Below are 21,701 nucleotides of genomic sequence, written 5' to 3'. Positions count from 1 at the left end.
GTATAGTAGAATCATGAAATATATGGTGTTTTATGACTGGTTTCTTTCATTTACCATAATATAGTCAAGGTTCAACCATGCTGTAGCATGTATCTGTACTTCATTACTTCTTATTGCTAAATAATACTCTAGGACATATACCATATTTTTTCCATTCACATTGATGAGCATTTGGGTTTTTCTAACATTTGAGCTGTTGTGAATAATGCTGCTATGAACAATAGCCCACGAATCTTTTGTGCATGCCTATATGCTTATTTCTCTTGTGTGCATATCTTAGAGTTTAAACTGTGAGGTCGTATGGCAAATCTAAGTTTAGCATTTAAGAGTGAGAGCTGCCTAGCCAGAGACTTTGGCAAAATGCATATATCAGAGTGGGTAATTTCCCATGAACCTCTAAAATCTTGCCAATTTAACAAAGTCTGATATACTGGGTTATACCTTCTGCAATGAAGGTCTTACTACAACACGTTTTAACATGGAGAAGTGAAATGCTAGCTGGACCTCTCTGTACTGTATTGGGAATACATTCCACATTTGAGACATATGTCTCTGACTCATTTACCCAGTGGTCCAAAAGGCTTCTAGGTCTGGGTGGGCAACAGAACAACAGGCTCTCTACAAGGTCCAGGCTCACTGGTAAGGTTGAGTATACTAACTGGTCCTCTATGTCCTAGTGGATTCAATGTGCCTGATATATCTTGAAGCAGATGAGGAAGTTTCAGGCACTGCCTGATCTATGAGTCACAGGACAAGTTCTGAAGAATTTTATAGCAAACTGATACTTTTGTTGGCAAGTAACTACTCATTTTGAAGATTTCTCTTCACTTGCCAATGTGTTCTGATAGATCCTATGACAAGCCCTAACAGACAAGCCAAGAGGAGCCTCCCAAGATTTACACTGGTAAATAAATATTATCATTTTAGAGAGATCTCCTAGCTTTCTGTAGAGCTGTGATGGAATCTGAATTCCTGACAAGGAACACTAGGAAAATTTTGACTCAAGTAGCACATCATAATTGAAGGCCATAAATTTAGTCACACCCTGCAATACTTCATCAATGAATAAAAATGCCATTATAATAAAAATAACTGGCATCTTAAATGAACAGTTTTACTCTGTAATTCAGCTGTATTTTTTTTGAAAATGAGACTTTGATACTACCAAGACTAATACATTGGAAAAAAATAATTTTCTATGAAACTTGAAAAAAAACACATGCTTTTAAAATGCATAATAGCATTCAGTTTCTTGAACATTAAAATAGGATTTGTATGAATTTCTGGCTGGTTGTGTGCCTTTTCTGATCCCTGCCTTAGTTTCGACAAAGTATTTAAAAATTAAAAATAGATCAATGTTTTAAAACTAGAGCTGTGTCAGCCGCATCCATTAAGGTCTGGGAGGCAACAGTCTTTATTTCAATAATGCTTTATTTCATCATCTTCACATGACAGATGCACTGCTGCTTTCCAGTGTTTCCCAAGAAATAAGTCATGAGTTTATAAATTATTTTATATAGATGAAAACAGCTTCTGTTTACAGTAATCTTCCCCTCACAGCATTAAGTGGAAAGAAGTAATATTTGTTAAAACAGCAGGAGTTAGCCCTTTGATAAAAAGAATATTTTCTTCTAAAAAAAAATCTGCTTGAATAATTGCCAGGAAAATGATTTTAACACTGGAGTAGAGAGGTAACTTCCTGAAGGGCTTGAAGCAAAGAACAACTCGACTGGAGAGTTCATAGCTGGAGCAATTCCAACTGTGAATGATAAACTTGCTTGATATGACCTAGCAAGCAGTGGGTAAAAAAAGTGATATTGATTTTAAATACCATGGTAACTTCTTATTTAAGTATTTTAATAATAATAATGCTCTGAACATAGCTCTCCCGGGCTTACCAAGATATTCAAATCCATTTTTTAAGTCTTATCTTATAAATTCTGGTATAAAATTATATGTAGTAAATAAAAAGCATATAATAGATCTTCCTTTCAGAAAGAGGCAAGGTGAATTCCGATACTTTCACAACTGTACCAAATGAGGCAACAAGCAAATCCATTACAGGAACTGGTTTCAGACATGCATACTTTTCTGAAATTAGGTCAGCCTCTTCCTGGACACACTTTAAAGACTGCTTAGATCATCTTACTATACTTTTTAACATTTATTAATTCTGATCTTGCATGCAGCATGGTATTCAAAGCTTACAGATATAGTCACATTTTAAAACACAATTGCTACAATAACAAGAATGCCTTAAAATTTTTTTTATTTTTATTTGGATTATGCCTCATCACATTACTGTGCAAGATGGTCTGCTGCTTTAAAGCTTTTAAACAAAAACACATAATAAGCTCTCAAAATATTTTATAACACAAAAAAACTACATCCGTTTATATATATAAAAAAAATAGGGTCCAGAGGATATGGCAAGCTTTTTGCAATGATTAGAGTAGCATAAATCAGGAATGATTTCAAATGGTTCTTGAGTTGCTAGAACACTGACAGCATGAGAATATAACTTTCAAACTTTCTTCTCAGTTTGTCTAAAAGTGAGATCATATAATATGGACAGTTACAAATACAAATAGACCTATACATTGGGTGTGGCATCTATATAAGAAAAGGGTGGGAGGGATTCTTATCCCCCATCTAGTCTCTGGATTGGGGGCACCAAGGCAATGTACACTTACAACTCAAGTGCTAATCTTCCAAAGGGATGCGGTTGATGATAGAAGTGATGGGTGTAACCTCTTCAGAGCTATAATAAAATTCCTTGCTCTTGGTGTCTTTTGTACAGCTGCCTTTTTTATTTCCCTTCAGAGGAGGTCATGAGAATCTAATTAAGTTTCACAGTAGCACCTAATCAAGCAACCGTGCATCTCAAGTTTCCATCTCCTGATCTGGACTCAGTATATATTTCTTTCTTTTTTTTATTGAAGCATAGTTGATTTACAATGTTGTGTTAGTTTTTGGTGTACAGCATAGTGATTCAGTTGTACAAATATATATTATTTTTCATAATAGGTCATTACAAGCTATTGAATATAGTTCACTGTGCTATACAGTAGGACCTTGTTGTTGACTTTTTGCAGGAAGGTAATTAGGTTTATCTATTTAGTTAATTTATTTATTTATTATGGAGGTGCTAGGGATTGAACCTAGGACCTCATGCACACTAGGCATGCACTCTACCACTGAGCTATATCCTCCCCCTAGGACCTTGTTTATTTATTTTATATATAGTAGTTTGTTTCTGCTAATCCCAAACTCCTCATTTTCCCTACCCATTTCCCCTTTGGTAACCATATGTTTGATTTCTATGTCTGTGAGTGTGTTTCTGTTTTGTAAATAAGTTCATCTGTATCATTTTTTAAATATTCCACAGATAAGTGATATCATATGATATTTGCCTTTCTTTGGCTTACTTATGTAGTATGATAATCTCTAGGTCCATCCATGTTGCTGCAAATGGCATTATTTAATTCTTTTTTATGGCTGAGTGATATTCCATTATATATGTGTATATATATACCACATCTTCTTTCATCTGTCAGTGGACATTTAGGTTGCTTCCATGTCTTGGCTGTTGTAAATGGTGCTGCTGTGAACATTGGGGTGCATGTATTTATTTATGATACTCCCTGAGCCACAGTTCCTACTTATCTGGGCAGAATCTTGGCCTCATGAGTTTCTTTCCCTACAGAATCTTATGTAAGAAGGGGGCTTGTTTTCTATGGTCTTTCTACCCACTATATAATGTATAATAAGTATCATATACTCATATATAATCAAAGAATTGGGAAATTGAATTATTGACCCAATTGCTTTGCATTGCTTCAGAAGCCAGGTATAGTAATACCAAGTGACAGAAGCAATATCAAGCCCACTTCACCTGACTGGTAAAACTTTGTTTCGAATTTTATTTTCTACATTGTCATAAAAAAAAAATTCACAGCAGATAAACTAAACATATTCAGTACAATGCTTAGTTATTTTTTCCAAAGCAAACTGATTAAAATATATAGTAGAAAATATCCCATATACAAGTTTACCCTCCCTCTCTTTCCCACACTTCCAAAATGAGGCCATCACAAACAGAAATTTAAGGCATCTATTCTATATCAAATAAATTAATGATGCTTTTGATCCCTTCTGTGACTGGAGTGAGTGTCTAAAGATCAATGAACTGTTTAGTTTCACTGGTAGCACTTTGAAATGCTTTAAGGGAACTGATTTTGAAAACCAGACTAAGGGAGTGAAAAGGTAGCCTCCTTTGAGCTCGATCACAAATATACTTATTTCAATAAATAAGAAACCTCTGGGTCTGGGATCATTTCTCAAGCAGTAAAGAAATCCTCTCACTTCAAAATACCTCTGTCAAAATTCTATCATGACACAATAGCTACAGGTTATTTGCTGTAAGATTAACCTATTACATCAGTTTAATTCCACCTTGTGAATTAAATTCAGAAAGTTTGAAGGACAAGTGTGCATAGTTGTCTTGAGGGAATGCAAGTTTTGATTGTGTAGAGAAAGGAAGAGTCATTATTAGAATGTGAATCTCTCTTTAGGGACACATCAGCTCTAATTGGGATTCTCAACAGAAAAGGGCAATTTATATCTTGATCCCCTCTCACTCCAACAATATATCAAGAGCCCTAAAAAATAAAGATCTTTTCCCATTTATTGATCAGCTACAAATAGATGAAAGTGCTGTATAAAATTTAAAGGAAAAGGAAATGCTGAGAATGCCACACACAAGCGCGCGCATGCACACACACACACACACATATTATATTGTACATAGGTATATTATCCTGTCCACTGATGTGAGTTTTATATTTGAGATGAGACAGTGGACTCGAAGATACTCTTTTTTTGAAGATGACATTGTAGTACACGTACTATTTGTCATGTCAGAGCTATAGTAGCATCATGGTAGATTGATTACATGAATGGCTCCTGTTGCAATGCAGCCTTGTCCTTCCACTCTGACCGTGGGCCCTGCCATGTAGCCTTTTTTGCTGGTATGTTAGCATATATGATGCTGAGGCTTGTAAAAAGCATTTGCATTTTGCTCCTCATTCAAGCCCTCGGCCATCACCAGTGAGACCCTGTCCATGTTAGCTTTCTGCATGATGTGGAACAAGTGACAAAGGGTCAGTCAGCCCAGTCAGCCCAGCAGCAACCATATGAGATCAGCAGAGACCAGAAAAAAATCACCCATTTGATCTCAGAGTAAATTGCTGGCACACATACTCTTATTAATACATGGGTATTATTTTAGGCAACAGAATTTTGGGCAGTTTGTTATGGAACACCCTGGTGGCAAAGGATACCTGACATAGGTAGTAAGTAGAGGAAAAGAGAGAGGACACCATTAATAAACCAAGATAAAGACCCTCAAGGCATTGATTTTTTTTTTCAATCAGGGACTACGTTCATGTTCAGAATTCCGTAAGTCCGTTCCTATCACTCAGAAAATAAAACATTTGTTACAATATAGCAGTTCTCAATACAACCCCCCAAAATAAGCTAAGTATTTAAAACATGAACAGAAGTACTTTGGAGTAGCCCCATTTTCAAAGGGTATCATCAAGATCAACCTCTATTTCTCTCCTCCTCCACAGGCTCTGCAAATCCTCTTTCCTCTTTCCTCAAGATTCGTTGAACTACCATCCCCATGTAAGCTGCAGTTAGCTCTCCTCAGCATTACTGCCATGACCTTTTAAGTGATCTTCTTTGCCTTTGCCACCTACTCTCTGTCCTCAAAAGAGAATAACAAGGATATTTTAAAATATGAGTGAGATCTTGTCATGTTTTTGCTCAGAACCCTTCAATGATTTACTTTCTCGTTCAGAGTAAAAGCCAAGTTCTGTGACCTGGCTGTTTACTACCTGTCAGACCACCTCATCTCCTGTAACTTATTCTTGATGATACCATTTAGCCACATCAGCCTTCTGACTGTTCTTTAGGACAAGAATGCCTCTGACCCAGCCCTTTTGCACTTGCTATGTGTTCTGCTTGGAACATGCTTCCTACAGATAAATGGATAGCTCTGTCTTTCACCTCCTTCAGTCTCTGCTCAAAAGTCAACTTATTGATGCCTTCCCTGATCATCCCATTTAAAATAACTGTCACTCTTACACTGCCGCTTATAAAAATCCATGACTTCTAATACAAGCTGACATATCTTACTTGGTTATTGGTTTATTGAATGTCTTCCTTATTCTAGAACATTAACTCCATAGGGTGGTAATTTTTATGTGCTTTTTCTCAATGTTATCCTGAGTTTATAAAAGAGTCCATGATATATTGTATGTGCCAATGATTATTTGATGAGTAAATGAGTTGCTGAGTTTTTACAGGGGCAGTTTCTCACTGTAATACTAATATAAGCTCTGAGCCAATGCAGTTCCTTGGATATAGATGTCTAAAAGCATTTGCTCTTTGCCTAATGACCTACAGCATTTAACATGCCTGGAGATCCTCCTAAAATGCAGATTTGAATACAGTAGATCTGGTGTGGAGCAATATTTTGCATTCATTAAAAGTTTCTGGGGAGGACAGTGCTGTCAATCCTCAAACCATACTTTCAGTAACAAAAGCCCACAACAAGCTGTGTGCCATGGACAAGTTTCCTGAGTAACAGTACTGAATTGGTTAGAGAGACTAAGGGCTTGTGTGAAAACCTTTCTTTCTTTTTTCTTTTTTTAAAAATTTTCCTGAGTAGATTCCATGGAATGACCACTTCGATTTTGTTATCAAACTTGAAAAGTTAAAGGATTAAATTGGCTTCAAACCAGTAAAATACTGATATGAAAGAAGTGCCTCTGAAGTTGCTTTCTTTTCAACATGCTTACTTGATTTTAAACAAATACACCAAGAAAATCAGTATCTTTCTAAATAATCATATCACTTCTTATAATATTATGCTTCTTAGATGGAACAAAATTGAGAATGAAGTCATCAGCCCCATCAAATTATCTAGGAAGGGGTAGTCACCTTGAAACCATCTCTTTCAAAGGACTTTACCAAGCACAACTTCCCTTTGAATGTCTATATCATATTTTCCCTCTCCTCCACCCTCATTCATTACAGAACACTGGGATACATTGCAGGCAAAGCCAACACTATTTACTTAAAGATCTTGAAAACTGAGCAACCCTAAACATAACAAAACAGTGAGAATTCATTTGAAGATATAAAGCCAGTGTAAAGTTCTCAGAAAAATTGCTTAATTTGACATGCGGTATTTAATAAAATATGTTATCTCTATATGCTGGTATAATAAAGAAATAGATGTTTGTTTAGGTCTTATTATATATATCTAATATATATGTGTATATATATATATGTATGTATTTTACATTTTAAATACACAAAAATTACAAAGATTTTAAAATAATGCCACCATTTTAAAGATGAGATATCTGAGGTGCAAAGATATTACAATCTGTATTCATGTAAGAATCAAGGCTAGAATTCGAACCCTAAGTCTTTCTTTATCCAAAGTGATTGCATCTTGCACTATTCTTGCTGCCTCTTAACAATGATTTTTTGAAATTGGAGATGATGGTGACAGTTCCATAATGTATCATAATGAAACATAAAATAAGCAATTTTGTTATTGTTCATAACTGAAAAATTAGAAAAAGCAAATAAACGTAAATCTATACAGACCCAATAATCAAGATAATTCAAATTTAAGGGACTGGATACATTTTTAATGATAATATTCAGTGTTGGCAAGAGTGCAGTAAAAACATAGCCTCTCCTGCTGCCAGGAGTTATAAAAAGGACTGCCTTTTTAGAGGATAAATTGGCAATGTATATTAAGAGTATTTTAAATGTTAATATTTTTTGACTCAGTGAATCAACTGCTGGGAATTTATCCTAAGGATAAGCACAAAGTTCTACAAAAAATGCATTCACTACATTTAAAAAATAAAACCAAAAATATTGGTGACATCTTCAAAGAAAATGAATAAAAAATTATCATCATTGAAATTCCATACAAGTAAATTGTATTGTCTTAACGTCATCATTTTAAGGAATTCTAATGGCATAAGAAAATGTTTTAAATATAATTTTAGGTAATAATAATAATAATAATAATAATAATAATAATAATAATAATAATAATAACAGACCTTGAAATGATTTCATTCCATTTTTGTTGCTTATCCTGTTTGTTGCTGTGTGTGACTGGAAGGCAGGAAGTTAGTTTTACAATCTCTTTGTGTCAAAGGCAATCTTCTCTTCTGGTGCATCTAAGCAGTGATGACTTCACCTAGTCATGGGTAGTGAAGGGGAGCAGAGATTGACAACTCTCATCTTTGTCCCCACAAGAGACCCCATAAGAAGCCTGAGGAGTAGTTATTGTTCCAGTACAAGAAGGAATTCAGAAAAGTATACAGATTCTTTACTAAATACCTTATTGATGTCAACATGGCAGTAGAGTATGGAAAGAACAAAAACTAATTTCACTTAAGAGCTTAAAGCTGTTCTATTATTTCACTCTATCTTCTTAATGTCCCTTGCTCCCTTCCAAGGAGCCCTATCTCTGAGGTCTGTAGATGTACAGGAATTCTCATGCCCTCTGTATGAGATTTAGCTGTTACGTGAATTCACAAGATTGAGAGGTTTTTTTTGGCGGCGGGGGGGGCAGGGTAATCATTTTGCTGTTCTTTGGTGACGTCAAGTGTAATTTCAAATGAAAATGTTTTTATGTATGTCTCAGCATCGTTTTAACCTTTTCCCATGAGGATTAAAATAACTCTAATAGTATTGTGCTAAGAGCATCTGACTCTTAACTATTCTTTTAATAAAAGCCATTTAAAAAATTATAAATGGCCATATATGTGCCATTTGATAGAGATTGTGCCATCTCCAAATGGTTTTTCTCTTATACTCCAAAAAGTATTAAAAGTGTAATGTAGTGGTGATGAACAATTTATCTCATGCAGACATGTTCTCATTAGTAACTCTGGTTGCCTCTCAACAATAGTTTTATTAGGGAATTATAAATTATATTCTGCACATACACTTTTTTTAATTTTTAATTTTACTTTTTTATGCTTTTCTGTATTTTATCATTTTTAGTAAATGTGCACTTAAATATCTTTTATAATCAGAAATACATGGACATTACGCTAAAGAATTCATGAAATTTCATCAATAATGCTTGTGACAGTTATTTGCAATTCATTTAATGTCTCCACAGACTGGCTTCTCAAGTATCTATAGCTTCAGTGATAGCGTGATGTTATAAAAATAACATGGGTTTGGGAGGGAGATATGCATTATAATCTCAGTCCAAAAATTTGAATCTGTGTGATCTTGGACTGATCACTTGACCATGGAGCATTTCCTCACTGTAAAAGCCCAGATTAATAACATCTACCTTACAGGGTTTGGGTGAGGTTTAAATAAAATAAATTAATATGAGAAAATATAATGTGCAATATTTAGTTTATGTTAGATGTCTAGAAAGGAAATTTATAGCTCCAAAATTAGGTTTTTTTGAAAAGTAGTTGATTCATCAAAGTTTCTTTTCTCTTGTGTTTGGCTTGAAATATCAAATTCTAGCAGGCAAACTACTTGAATTTTAATATCTTGTGCTCTGCCCCTGCCAACTCCCTATCCTTTACTTCCTTCCAAATATTGATTTTATTGTGGCATAGGTATAAATGAGAAGTTATAAAGTATGTCCTAAATTCCCGGAAACTGACAGGACTCAGGCTGTTTGAGAATTTTAAAGCAAGTGTTTTTTATCATAAATTTCTTGAAACATAATATGACTCTGATTCCTGGCCTAACTGGTGATCCAGGAAATTGAATCAGTGTTCTGAATGTCACCGCAGTAGTAGACTTGCTTTTAAGGTACTTGCAGTAAATAGCTTAAAAGGCTAATTGAAATATTCTTGCAAGAAAAGAAGCTGTCAATAGCAGAGAATCATAGAACTTATTCTACCTTAATGTGAAATAGTGTAAAAGCTAGTTGAAATTCCATCTGGCTCAAACAATACTTTAGAATTAGATATAGCTCCTGAGTGAGCTGGTCTTCATTATTTGAACAATTTCTGAGTTCCAAGTCCGAGCAAATATTATGATGTAGAAATAGGGATAGAAGTCATACAATCCTGAAATGTTGAAAGTATGGTTCCCATTCCTGGAAGAGGACAACCCACTAGAGTAACATAAGTCCCCATCAATAAGACTAAAGAACATTTCAAGCAACTTACAAATAGCAACCAGTGTGTTGCCTGCATGTGTGCGTGCGTGCGCACGCACGCGCTCGTGCGCACACCCCCCCCCCAAGCTTTCATAATAAATTATCGCTAATATCTCTCTGAACTAGTAGCAATGAACCCAGGTTAGAAATAGGAGGTTGGATTCCAAAGCTGTCCTTTCTAGAATCTAAGAAGAGTAGAATTGGCCGTAAGAACTAAAGGGCACCCAGGACAGTCATCAGACTCTTGAAAGCTTTTCAGACTGTTGGGACTTAATTTAGTTTTGTTTGATAAAACTTACGTAGTCTGTCTGACAGTGGAGAACCATTGCAGGATTTTTAACATGATTTTCCTGAAATGACTGCTTCTAACTAGATCTGCATATACATTAGAATTGGTAGATACGGAAAGGTCAAAGATCAGAATGTAAAAAGGTTTAATTAAAAAAGAATGAGACAACCAAAAGCTAGATGCATAAATTCCGGTTGGCAAGAACCCATATTTGTAAAAGTCCTCTCTTAAAAATAATCATTTAGAAAAAATATATACAAATGATAAGTTTACTAATATTTGACTATTTGAAACCCAAAGAAGCTTTTGAAGGAAAAAACACAAATATAGTAGTTTAAATTTTTACTACACAGTTGTAGAAAAAATGTGATTTGACAACAGTCCAACTAAATAAGTAGATATATCAAAGCACTATGGAAGTATTTATTCTATTATATATTTCTTTGCCTGAGTTTTTATAGTTATTTTCGGGAGTTTTTTTTAACTCAAAAATACAAAAAAAAAAAAATCAGAATTCTACCACCCACAAGCAGGTTGCAGAAATATTTCAGAACATTTAATTGCATATTGGCACAAATTGAAAAAAATCTGCATATAAATGTCCTTCTTTTATATTTAACATGACATTATATCATACACAATTTCCATGCCATTAACATCTTTGTAATAATTTAGTAACTACGTTAATTTTATTTTCCATGGATGCCATAATTAATTTATCATTCTCAATATTCACTACCATAATAAAAATTCAACAGACATCTTATACACAAATATTTGCCTATAATTTTCAAAAACTATTTATTCCCAGTTAAAAAAAATGTATTATCTCTAAGGTTTTGAGTCCTTTTGAATTTCTAGATATAAATTGCCAAAATGCCTTATTAAAAATTGTATACATTTGCACACGCACCATTAGGGTAGGAGTATGTCCTTTCTACCACATTCTAATTAATGCTCAATATTATATTTTTTATAATTCTGTTCAATTAGATAGAATTTTTTCTCATAATGACTCTAGTTGGTAATTTTTTTATTATGAGTGAGACTGAGCATTTATTTTTTCATGTCTGTATTAACCATGTATTATCAAGGCCAACATTCAGTCCAAGGAGATCAAAAGGAGCCATTCAGTTAACCAGGGCAGGGTCTTACCAGTTGGCATTGCACTGCTGGCCATGTTGGTATTGACACAGAATATTTAGTGGGGATCTCTCCAGACTGAGGTGAGACTTCACCCTGATGACTAGAGGAAGATTGGACTTGCAAGTGGGGTGCATGGGCTCCACAATGGGAAGACTTGGGAGTCAGATTCTGGGGAGCCAATAAGACATTTTCTAGAAGCCAAAAATGCATTTGTATTTGCGTTTATTCTAATCACTTGATCACTTGACTGGTTAGTATTTATTTTTAGTACTTATGCAAGCTGTAAACTGATCTTACTGATAAATGTGCTGCATCCTGGCAGTGGAGCAGAATAGAACAGACATAAAATTAGAGTTCATTGAAAAATATCCCCCTTGAAAAAAGGGATCTATTTTTGCGTTAGTTTAGGAAATGGCACACAATCTATTACTTTCTTGGAAATTTGCATTGCTTATTAAACTATTAAGCATTTTGAGACTCTTATAGTAAAGAAACTTACTTAATTTTAACCCAATATGTACGAAACTTATCAATTTTGTGGTGTAAGACGGTTGGTATGTAATACCTATTTGTTCAACTAAGACTGATACTCTTCACAAAACATTCAAAAAAGGCTGATAAAACATGCAAACAAAATATCAGTCTTTGAAACCATTTAGAAATAGGTTTAAATCTTGATTCTGTCACCCATTAACTATATAATATACCTAAAATCTCTTGGGTAATTTACCCAATTTTTCTGAGAATATATTTTCTTATTTGCAAAATTAAAATTAAATAATATTTCCTTTGCATGGCTCTTGCTAGATTAGCAGTCACATATCTATATATTATGTGATATAGAGGGAATTTAATAGATTTTAGCTATTATTATTATTAATGTAAATGCCCTTTAAGTCATTCAAGTTTTACTGTAAAATACAAAGTCGTAATTTTTCACAGAAAGGCATGTTTGTATTAATTCATACCATTAATCATGCCCATGGACAGTCTGGTTCTTTGAAGTCAACAGCTGATGCCAGGCATAGTTGTTTACTTTTTACTGCCTCTGTGAATTAAGGGTATTGGCTTACAAGAAGATACATATGACATTTAGGAACAAAAAAAAAAGTTTTAACATTATTATGAATGAATTAAATAACTCAGCTGACAATATGTTTTTCACAAATTAAAAAACATAATAAAATCACAGTTACCTAATAGTTCTTAAGACAGGTAATGCATTGGTTTACTCTTAACAAGTTGATAAAGTTGAAAAGCATGAATTCTACATATGTAGTATTTACTATATAGTGCGTAAGCTTCTTAGTCTTTAAATATAAAAATAAAAGAAGACTTATTTGTGAGTATACATGTATACCATATTATAGATGTGGCCTTCAGAATTTATAGGTTTTTATACATGAGAGTACTAATACTCAGTTTTCTGTGCATATTTTTGAGAAAACAACCACAAGGCTACTAATAGCTAAAAAAAAAAAAAAAAGCATAGGCACCATCTAGTATTCACACACACACAAATTCTTGTATTGAGTTGCATGCACTTATATTTCATTACTATACAGCATGTTACAAATTCAAATTGATCAAGATGTCTATCAGCTACTCTTGATGACAACAAAATTCCCTGGGCATTTCTCTCCCTTGAGGCAAAAGAAGGTGAAACTCATTTGCATTCAAAAATAACATTACCTCTAAGATTTTATATTGCTTTTACCTCTCTCCAGCTCTTAGGTGATTAGTCAAGAAATTGTGCTACTTTATCACTGTTTAATTTCAGACTGTAATGAAAAATGATTATAAGTAGCCACAGACTGATAAAGTAAGTGGCTCTCAGAACTTACTGTTTTATAGAATTTTTATTAAATTAGTTGCAGAGTATACCAAGGAAACTCCCTTCTTCCATACTGGATTACAGCTGTCTTCACTAGGTGTATCTACATTTTTGCTTTCACTTTGATTGGTATTATAGACAGTTGTGATTGGTATTTAACTGTGGGGAAAGAAATGCACTTGTGTGATCTGGTTTACTTGATCAAAATAGAATATATAGATAAAATTTTATAAATCAAAAGTATCCATTAATGTCCTTTTCTTAGGATACTGTTAATAATAGAAAGCCCCTTATTCTAACAGACTGAGAGAAAAAAATACCCCAGAAATGTGAGTCAGAACAAAATAAATAATTAAATGTTTGATTTGGCCAAGGATGCTGTTTCTTATGATAAAAAGTCATAGTTCCTCATATTAAGAAATTCCCTAGATACTCTTCTCACCTGATCCCCTCCCTACATTATTTGCCTCAAACAAAATTCATAAAATCCATGTCTTTGTCACAGATTCCAAATCTACATATTCACCTTCACTGGACGTGTGTCCTCTTGAACATGTTTCAGAACCAGACTCTTTATTTTCCTCCTCCTAAGTCCTATTTATGACTTCCTATTGTTAATAATATCACCTGGATCATTTTTTTCAATAGATATGTTGTGAACAACCTACAAAAGATCTACTTACAGAGATTTGTATAAAAGTTGAGCAATATGCCCTATTTCACAGTAGGGAACAGATATTCTGTGGCAGTGACTGTGGGAATCTGCTTTTTAAACAAACACCTAAGTTATCCAAATGTTTGAAAATCATTACACTAGTTGGTAAATTTCTGAACAAGAGCTGTTTCAGTTTCATATATCAAAACATCAAAATCATAACCATAAAATAGAAAGCACCTGTATATATGTATGTATACAAATCTATCTAGATAGAGAGATACAGATATATAGATATTTATTGATACAAACATGTATCTATACCTAGTACAACCCTGTACTGCATTCCTAGAGCTACCATCTTGGTATGCTTGGAAACCACTATCTAGACTATAAGAATACAGAATAACAAAAATTTTGCTACACTAATGCTCACAGAAGTTAGACATTTCCACAGGGAATTCAGAACTCTTTTCCAAAATGTGACTTAAGTCTGCATAACTTCATGCAGAATAATTGAAACTTATATAGGGAGTTAAATAAAATTATCCCATATCTGTGGAAAATATTAAAGAGAAAATATTCCATACCTGCAGATTGCCTACCAAAAAAGTGTTAATAGTACTTCCAGAATTAACAAGATTAATTACAATATATGAGATGTATGTTATTTAAAATTCAATTAACCATTTTATTTAAACTTCAGCTATAGTCAGCCCTTTGTAAATCATGTGTTCCATAGATTAAACCAACCCGGATCAAAACTATTCAGGGAAGAAACCTCCAGAAAGTTCTAGAAAGCGAAACTTGAATTTGCCATGCCCTGGCAAGCTATTTACATAACATTTACATTATATTTACAACTAGTTATGTAGCTTTTACATTGTATTAGGTACTGTAAGTAACCTAGAGATGATTTAAAGTATATGGAAGGATGTACGTAGATTATTTGTAATTACTATGCCCTTTTACATAAAGGACTTGAGAATCCTTGGATTTTGTTATTTCTGACTGGGAAGGGGCAATGTGCTGCCAGTCCTTCATGGATACCGAAGGATGACTATATAAAGATATAGATATAGTTTATTACTTCCCTTGTCATCATCAATAAGGTTAGTTGACATCAAGTATCCTATTAATTATTGTGTAAAATTACGTAAGCATATGCGTTTTCCTCACTATCTTGTATAAACGGTTGAAATATTATTATTTCCAAGCTTCTTCTACCTATCAGTGTGAAAGAGAACACAAAGCATAAAGAAGCCCTCACTGCTGGCTGTTCATTTACAGTAACCTCAACATACCCTGTGTTGATGAAAACATGCTTTCTATGGGAGAAAAAACTTTTCTCCTGTTACCCTCTCTCCTCGAACATTTTACTTTCCAAATATCATACCAGTGCAACTGTAGAAAGAGAAAAAAAGTTGCTCTGCAACGATCTTTAGAAAGTATGGTTACTCTTCACTGTTCATTTGACCTAGGCTATGAAGTTTGCATCATTAAAAGCAACAAAATATTTTATCTTGAAAGCAGAATTATTTTGTTAAACAATTTAAGAGTTAAGATATTCTCTTTATGAAGATCTGTTATCTATACTTCATAATCCACTATTCTTGTTGATCAAGCGGTGACTAATGAATGTGTCTTATGTATCGTGTGTTGTATTGAAACAGCAAATCATAAAACATGAGGGTTGAGTGAGTCCTCAGAGTTAATCTCATTCAGTTTCTTTTATGTTACTAATGAGAATGCCATACCACAGGCGATCTTGGTCTTGAAGCATGTTGGAACTCTGTGAGGCTACTGGAATGGGAGAAGGTAGAGAATCAAATAACAGCTGATCAAACTCTAGGGATTCCCTTGAGAAAACCAGACAGTTGACACTTGATAATGGTTCCCACCTTTTTGTTGGTATAGAAAGATGCCCATGATAATGGCTAAGACAATAAGAAAACAGATTTCTCAGATAGTGACAGGACTTGATTCTACAGGACAAATTCTGTCTTGGGTCTGTGACCTCTCATTAGAGTCTGTGACCTAAGGGAAAAGGATTATGGTAAAGTCGTGGAAGAACAAACTAAATATAACAGAACTCCAGTAAGATTTCCTTAAGTAGTTGACACATGAATCAAGATCCTGGAGTAGACTTTAAAATACATGATTACCCAAAAACAGTAAGCATGAGGAGGAAACAGGAGCTTCACAAGTACCTAGAACACAAAGCTTAATCTAGATTCACCAGATATATGACTTTATTAATTCCAGTCTGCAGTTTTTGGCAGGAATAGACCTTTGAGAACCTATGTTTGGCTGAGATTGTAGGACAGAAGTATCAGTGTCTATGGCTGATGAAGATGGCAAAACCTAGCAATCAGGTGAAACTCACAAAGAGAAAGTTTCCTCCAAGGCCATGAAGAGGATCAGTGACAGGGAAGGGAACAAATCCAAGATCCTCAAATTCTATGCTTATTAAACCATATCCCTGTTCTCTTAATAAAGCCTCTGAGAAACTTCAATTTAATTGGGAAGATAGAAAATAAATACAAACACTAGGTATGGAAGTAAGCAGAATAAAGAATCAGGTCACATTGTACAAAAATGCAGTAGAGAAGGAAGATATTGCAGGCATTAAATGGGAAACTATTTTTGAGTCTTCTCTCTCTCTACTCTGTTCTGTCATACATTTGGAATAGAATGATCCAGAATGCACTAACGTCAGATAGACTCATCCAATGTATTTTTTGTTTTAGTTAAACTCAAAATTTTTGTTTTTCTCAGAAATCATTTAAAAAGTATTTCTTTTGAAGCCTGCTGCCATTGAAAATTACGGTGGCCAATATCTTAGGAAGAATAAAACAATAGAATGGGCATTTATGTGAATATAAGTAATAAACTGTGTGCAGTTTTACAAGCCAGGCTAAAACTTCAAGGATCATCAATCATTGCATTTCAAAGCATAAAATGATAACCAGCTGGAATTAGGAAAAAAAATTTCCCCTGTGGTATAATATTGAACAATTGGACAGGTGCTTTATGAAAGGTAATTTTTTTTCTGGCCTTCTGCTGAAGCATTTAGTCTAGGTCTTTATAAAATGCTAGTCTAATGGGCCATTGATCTTTTCAGCTAATGCAATTTGTAGGATTCTCACTTTTCCAGATGTAATCAATAAGAATCTTAAACCCACATTGAAAAAACAAAATCATACTACTGATTTACTAGAAGACCTATTTGGCAAAAAGATAGACTATATTGAAAAAGAAATGATATTATAGTCACCAAAAAAGCAATAAAAGAATGATCATGTTATATATGAAAGTACATTTATAGTGATAACATTGGAAACATTTATACCTCTATGTATACCATCATTCAGAGAAGTGATTGAACATAGAGATAGAGGTAGAAATGTGCCTGAGTAAAAATTCTACTGCGTTTGATGTAACTTGCACCTATTAAAAATGAAAGCAAAGAGCTTAAAGTTTACTTATTAGAATCATTCTGAGATCTTTTCTCTTTTTATATTCTTACTTGGTGGTACTCAGAGGGATTTGTAGCCTTTCCAGCTTCTGTATTTTAAACCACACTTGTGAGTTTTTGTTATGCAATTAAATATAGTAGGTAATAAATTTGATTGGTTTGTATATGATCTATTTTACTTTATTTCCCTATGTAATCTGAAGTGTAGCTGTTTTTTTTTTTCCTGCAAACCTCATAATACTGCATTAGTCAAGGTCTTGGCACGTTCTAAGGCTCTGTTCAGCCTGCCAGAGATGTAGGTAGTGATACAGGGCTCACTGAAGGACTGGGCACCCCTGACTTAGGATCCAGGATCATTCAGAACAGAAGAAACATCTGACTTCCTCTCTTGGCATCAGAAAGGGCTTTGAAATAGGCTGCGACCATCTTATCCTTGTACCATGCAGATAGGCAAGCCCCTCCAAAGAACACCCCCTTTACTTCTCCGAGTTGGGGCTCAGAGAGTCATGTCAGCTCACATGTGTTCTTCAAGTTATTTCTCAGTGTTTGTACCTGCAGAATTAGAAAGCAACTTGGTAACTTCTTTTTCAGTCCTTTCACCTTCATCTGTTTTCTCAGAGCTAGACTGTTTCTCATTTAATTCCCCCAAACATCTTCTAAACTTGTATATCCCAGTGGGGACAGAGCCTGAATCCTGATGGCAGGGAGAACACATAGACCTAGGCTTGCTCTGAGGTCTTCCATCTTGCCCTTCTCTTTACAGACACCGTAGAGGCTGACAGTTGGGGATTAAACACACACTTCCCAGATGTCCCTTAAATATATGACGAATGGAGCCAGTCTCCTTTTAGCAGTTAAATTTAGCCACTCTGCTTTTCCTAGTTTTCTTGCTGACTCATGCTGTTTCCCTATCTCAGCGCGCCCTGTTTCTGGGCCGTGATGTTTGTGGCAGGAGGCATGAAGCAGAACTGTAGTGCAGGCTTCAGGGGAAGCTGCGGTGGCTTGGACAGCTACCTTCTCTTGACTTGAGAGGTATTTAGTCTCTGCCTTCAAGAGAGGATAACAGCCTTGGCACAGAATCAGGAATCTGGATAATTTCAAATCCACTTGCTTCAGATCTTTACATGATGGTTTGTTTCATTTGCTTATATTCTGATAACAACTTATTGATAGAATGCAAATGTAAATTTATCAAAACCTTTTAAGACAGGATACATATCTATTTTTTGGCATTATCTGTTGGCATTTGTTTCCTACATGTGTATGAATACTATACAATTTATATTACACAAAATGTTCCCTCTGGGCACCAATGAGTGGCTGAGGTCATATAATATATACCCTGGCATCGGTAATAGTGTATTATGAGTATCTGACTATGGTGATGCTCAGTTAGTAGGAATCTAGAAATAACTAATAGAGTCTGTCCTCTCAGCCAAGATACTGTCCCACACCTGTAGTTGCATATGGGCCATTTCTGCTTGGATATACTTGCTCTTACGTTAAATTCCCTTCCTCCAGTTATGCACCCATGATCTTTATCCCAGACCAATTTCTCCTTTCAATTAACATTTGACTTTTCTGAGTCGCTTGACCTGAGGCCCATGAAATTATCTCCATTTTGCCTTTGTTTTATATTTGTACCCTCAACATTCTAACCCATGTCATCATTGCCCATTCATGATGTTCTAAATCAACTTAATACCATGTGCTGCTAATTTTAACATTGTAATTTAACTGATTTTAGCATTTTAAAAATATTTGAAAATCTAAAACTACCAAACATCTATCAGTAGGAATTTAGCTAATTTTATTCTCATACATACTTGTAATAAAATAATATGCAGCCAGTAACTTTTTTCTTGTAAGAAAAAACAGAGTTATACAACTAAAGTATAAGCTGTATGAAGACCCTGAGAAAGGAAGGCAAATGCTCCTTTTAATTAGGATTTTTTGTTAAGAGATTTGGGTATAAAATTGTGCAGGTCTGTAATGAGTAAGAAAGAGATTTTTGACTACATTCTTCATGAATTGGAGGCCAAGAAAGAAAAAAAAAAGGTGGAGAAAAGTGCAGAAGATGGAACTTACTCCATCTCAATAAAAGATGGAAATTATTTCACCTCAATAATTATGAGTTGAAAAAGCTCAATGAGTAATCATAACAAGAAAAGTTGAGCAATAGTTTCTCATACACAGTTTATCTTAGTAAATGCAAATACTAAAAAAGAAGTTATTCATAAAATGTATGCTAGAGAGGTTTCATTGTAATTGATAGGCATGAATGAAAGAAATTTGAGATATTGCACTTAGAGGTTATTGCACCAAAGTTATTCTTTATTAGGCTCACCAAAGCATCTAAGTCCTAATGTGACACATCTTAAACTGAATTAGACAGAGGTATTACAAGAATAAGCAATAACTATCCATAATACGCTTAGCATAAAATAGGTTCAATAGGAAGGGTTCTGCAACAACACTCTTTATAAGAGTTTATGGAAACAATTAATGGAATAAAATTGATGAAACATTCTATGTATTATTGCATTTTACATATTCTAAGGCAGTGTGAAGGCATTAATACATGGAAATCATCAACATTTTACAATGAAAAGAATTGCTAAAGTTACACATATTACCATGGGAATACAAGCAAAACAAATTACTTTTAATTGGCCATTACATCATCATCATTGGAATTATTTAGTATTAATAAAATATTTCATTTTGGAATGGTCATACAGTTATTGTAGAGAGTAGTGCTATCAAAAACACCTGTTTCTTGAATTGGCTATAAAAATCTCTTAGCTCAGCAAATTAAAATAAGCTGATGTTGCTTTTTCAGTAGCATTTGCAATTTTCTCAGTGACATTTTAACAATTGAAGAAACAATATACTATGCAGGGCTTGTAGGAACTGAAAACAGGGTTTTCCCCCTTTATTTTTATATCACTATGAGCAGATAAATCTATTTGTTCGATGATGTGCCTCTAAAATGGTGCTGTCCGCTTTTGTTTCTCATGGCTCATGCATACACCTATAAACCTATAAAACATTCAAAATAATTAAAAAATCCTCTAGATTTTGAATCCATTTAATTTAAAATCTAACAATTATAAAAAAGAATAAATTTGATCTGAATCATCACAGGATTTCTTGGTTTCTTCTACAGTATATCTAAGTAAAGAATATTTAGTTATTTTCGCATGTATTCATATGTACCTGAACTGTTTCCTGTTGTCACACACATCCAACCCAGCTTAGCTTTATGGACTCCTATAGGACCATGATATCATATTCCCTATCAAAAATTATGAAGCCATGTTTAGTGTTATCTACACAGATCAAATATTTTATAATAGTGGTCCTTTAGTGTTTATAAGTACCTTGATTATCTTATTTTGTTTAATTCTCACACAAACTTTGGATATTGGCATTTTATATCTTCTAACATATATAAAAAGAGGAGGATCAAAGAGCTAAAGGGACAAGCCGGAGATTACACAACCAGTAAATAGCAGAGCATGAATCTGAAATTATGACTTTTCTAATCAAATCCAGCACTTCTCCACCATTTAATTTCATTGCCTTTATTCACTATTTTAGAATTATATATTCAAATAGCCAGCAGGCATGTCCACATTTTTTCCTTTTTAATATATGTAAAACCCAACTTATCTACTTATGCAACAACAAAATATACTTATTCTGCTTTATAAAGATTTTTAAAAGATTATCTATCAAAATGGCTAAAATAAAAAACAAATTGTGATAATACCAAATATTGGTGAAGATGCAGAAGAACTGATTATTCTCATGCTTTGTCAGTTGGGATATAAAATGATATAACTACTCTGAAAAACAGTTTGGCAGTTTCTGATAAAACTAAACATACACTAAGAATCGCACTCAAGCATTTATCCCAGAAAATGAAACCTTATGTTTACACAAAAACCTGTACATGAATTTTTATAGCAGCTTTGTTTTTTTTTCTTTTCTTTTTTTTTGACATTTTTTATTGAGTTAATAACCATTTTACAATGTTGTGTCAAATTCCAGTGT

The 21,701-nt window shown here is 34.0% G+C and overlaps 1 non-coding gene across 1 annotated transcript; it reads right to left on the bottom strand.

Moving 5' to 3' along the window:
- Window positions 1–3,140: 3,140 nt before the first annotated feature.
- Window positions 3,141–3,213, bottom strand: TRNAT-AGU (transfer RNA threonine (anticodon AGU)). The gene has a single exon. It is a non-coding gene; the product is annotated as a tRNA-Thr (tRNA).
- Window positions 3,214–21,701: the final 18,488 nt, after the last annotated feature.

The sequence above is a fragment of the Vicugna pacos genome, chromosome 15 (assembly GCF_048564905.1).
Source record: "Vicugna pacos chromosome 15, VicPac4, whole genome shotgun sequence".
Lineage (NCBI taxonomy): Eukaryota > Metazoa > Chordata > Mammalia > Artiodactyla > Camelidae > Vicugna > Vicugna pacos.
This window is presented reverse-complemented; position numbering and strand designations above follow the sequence as displayed.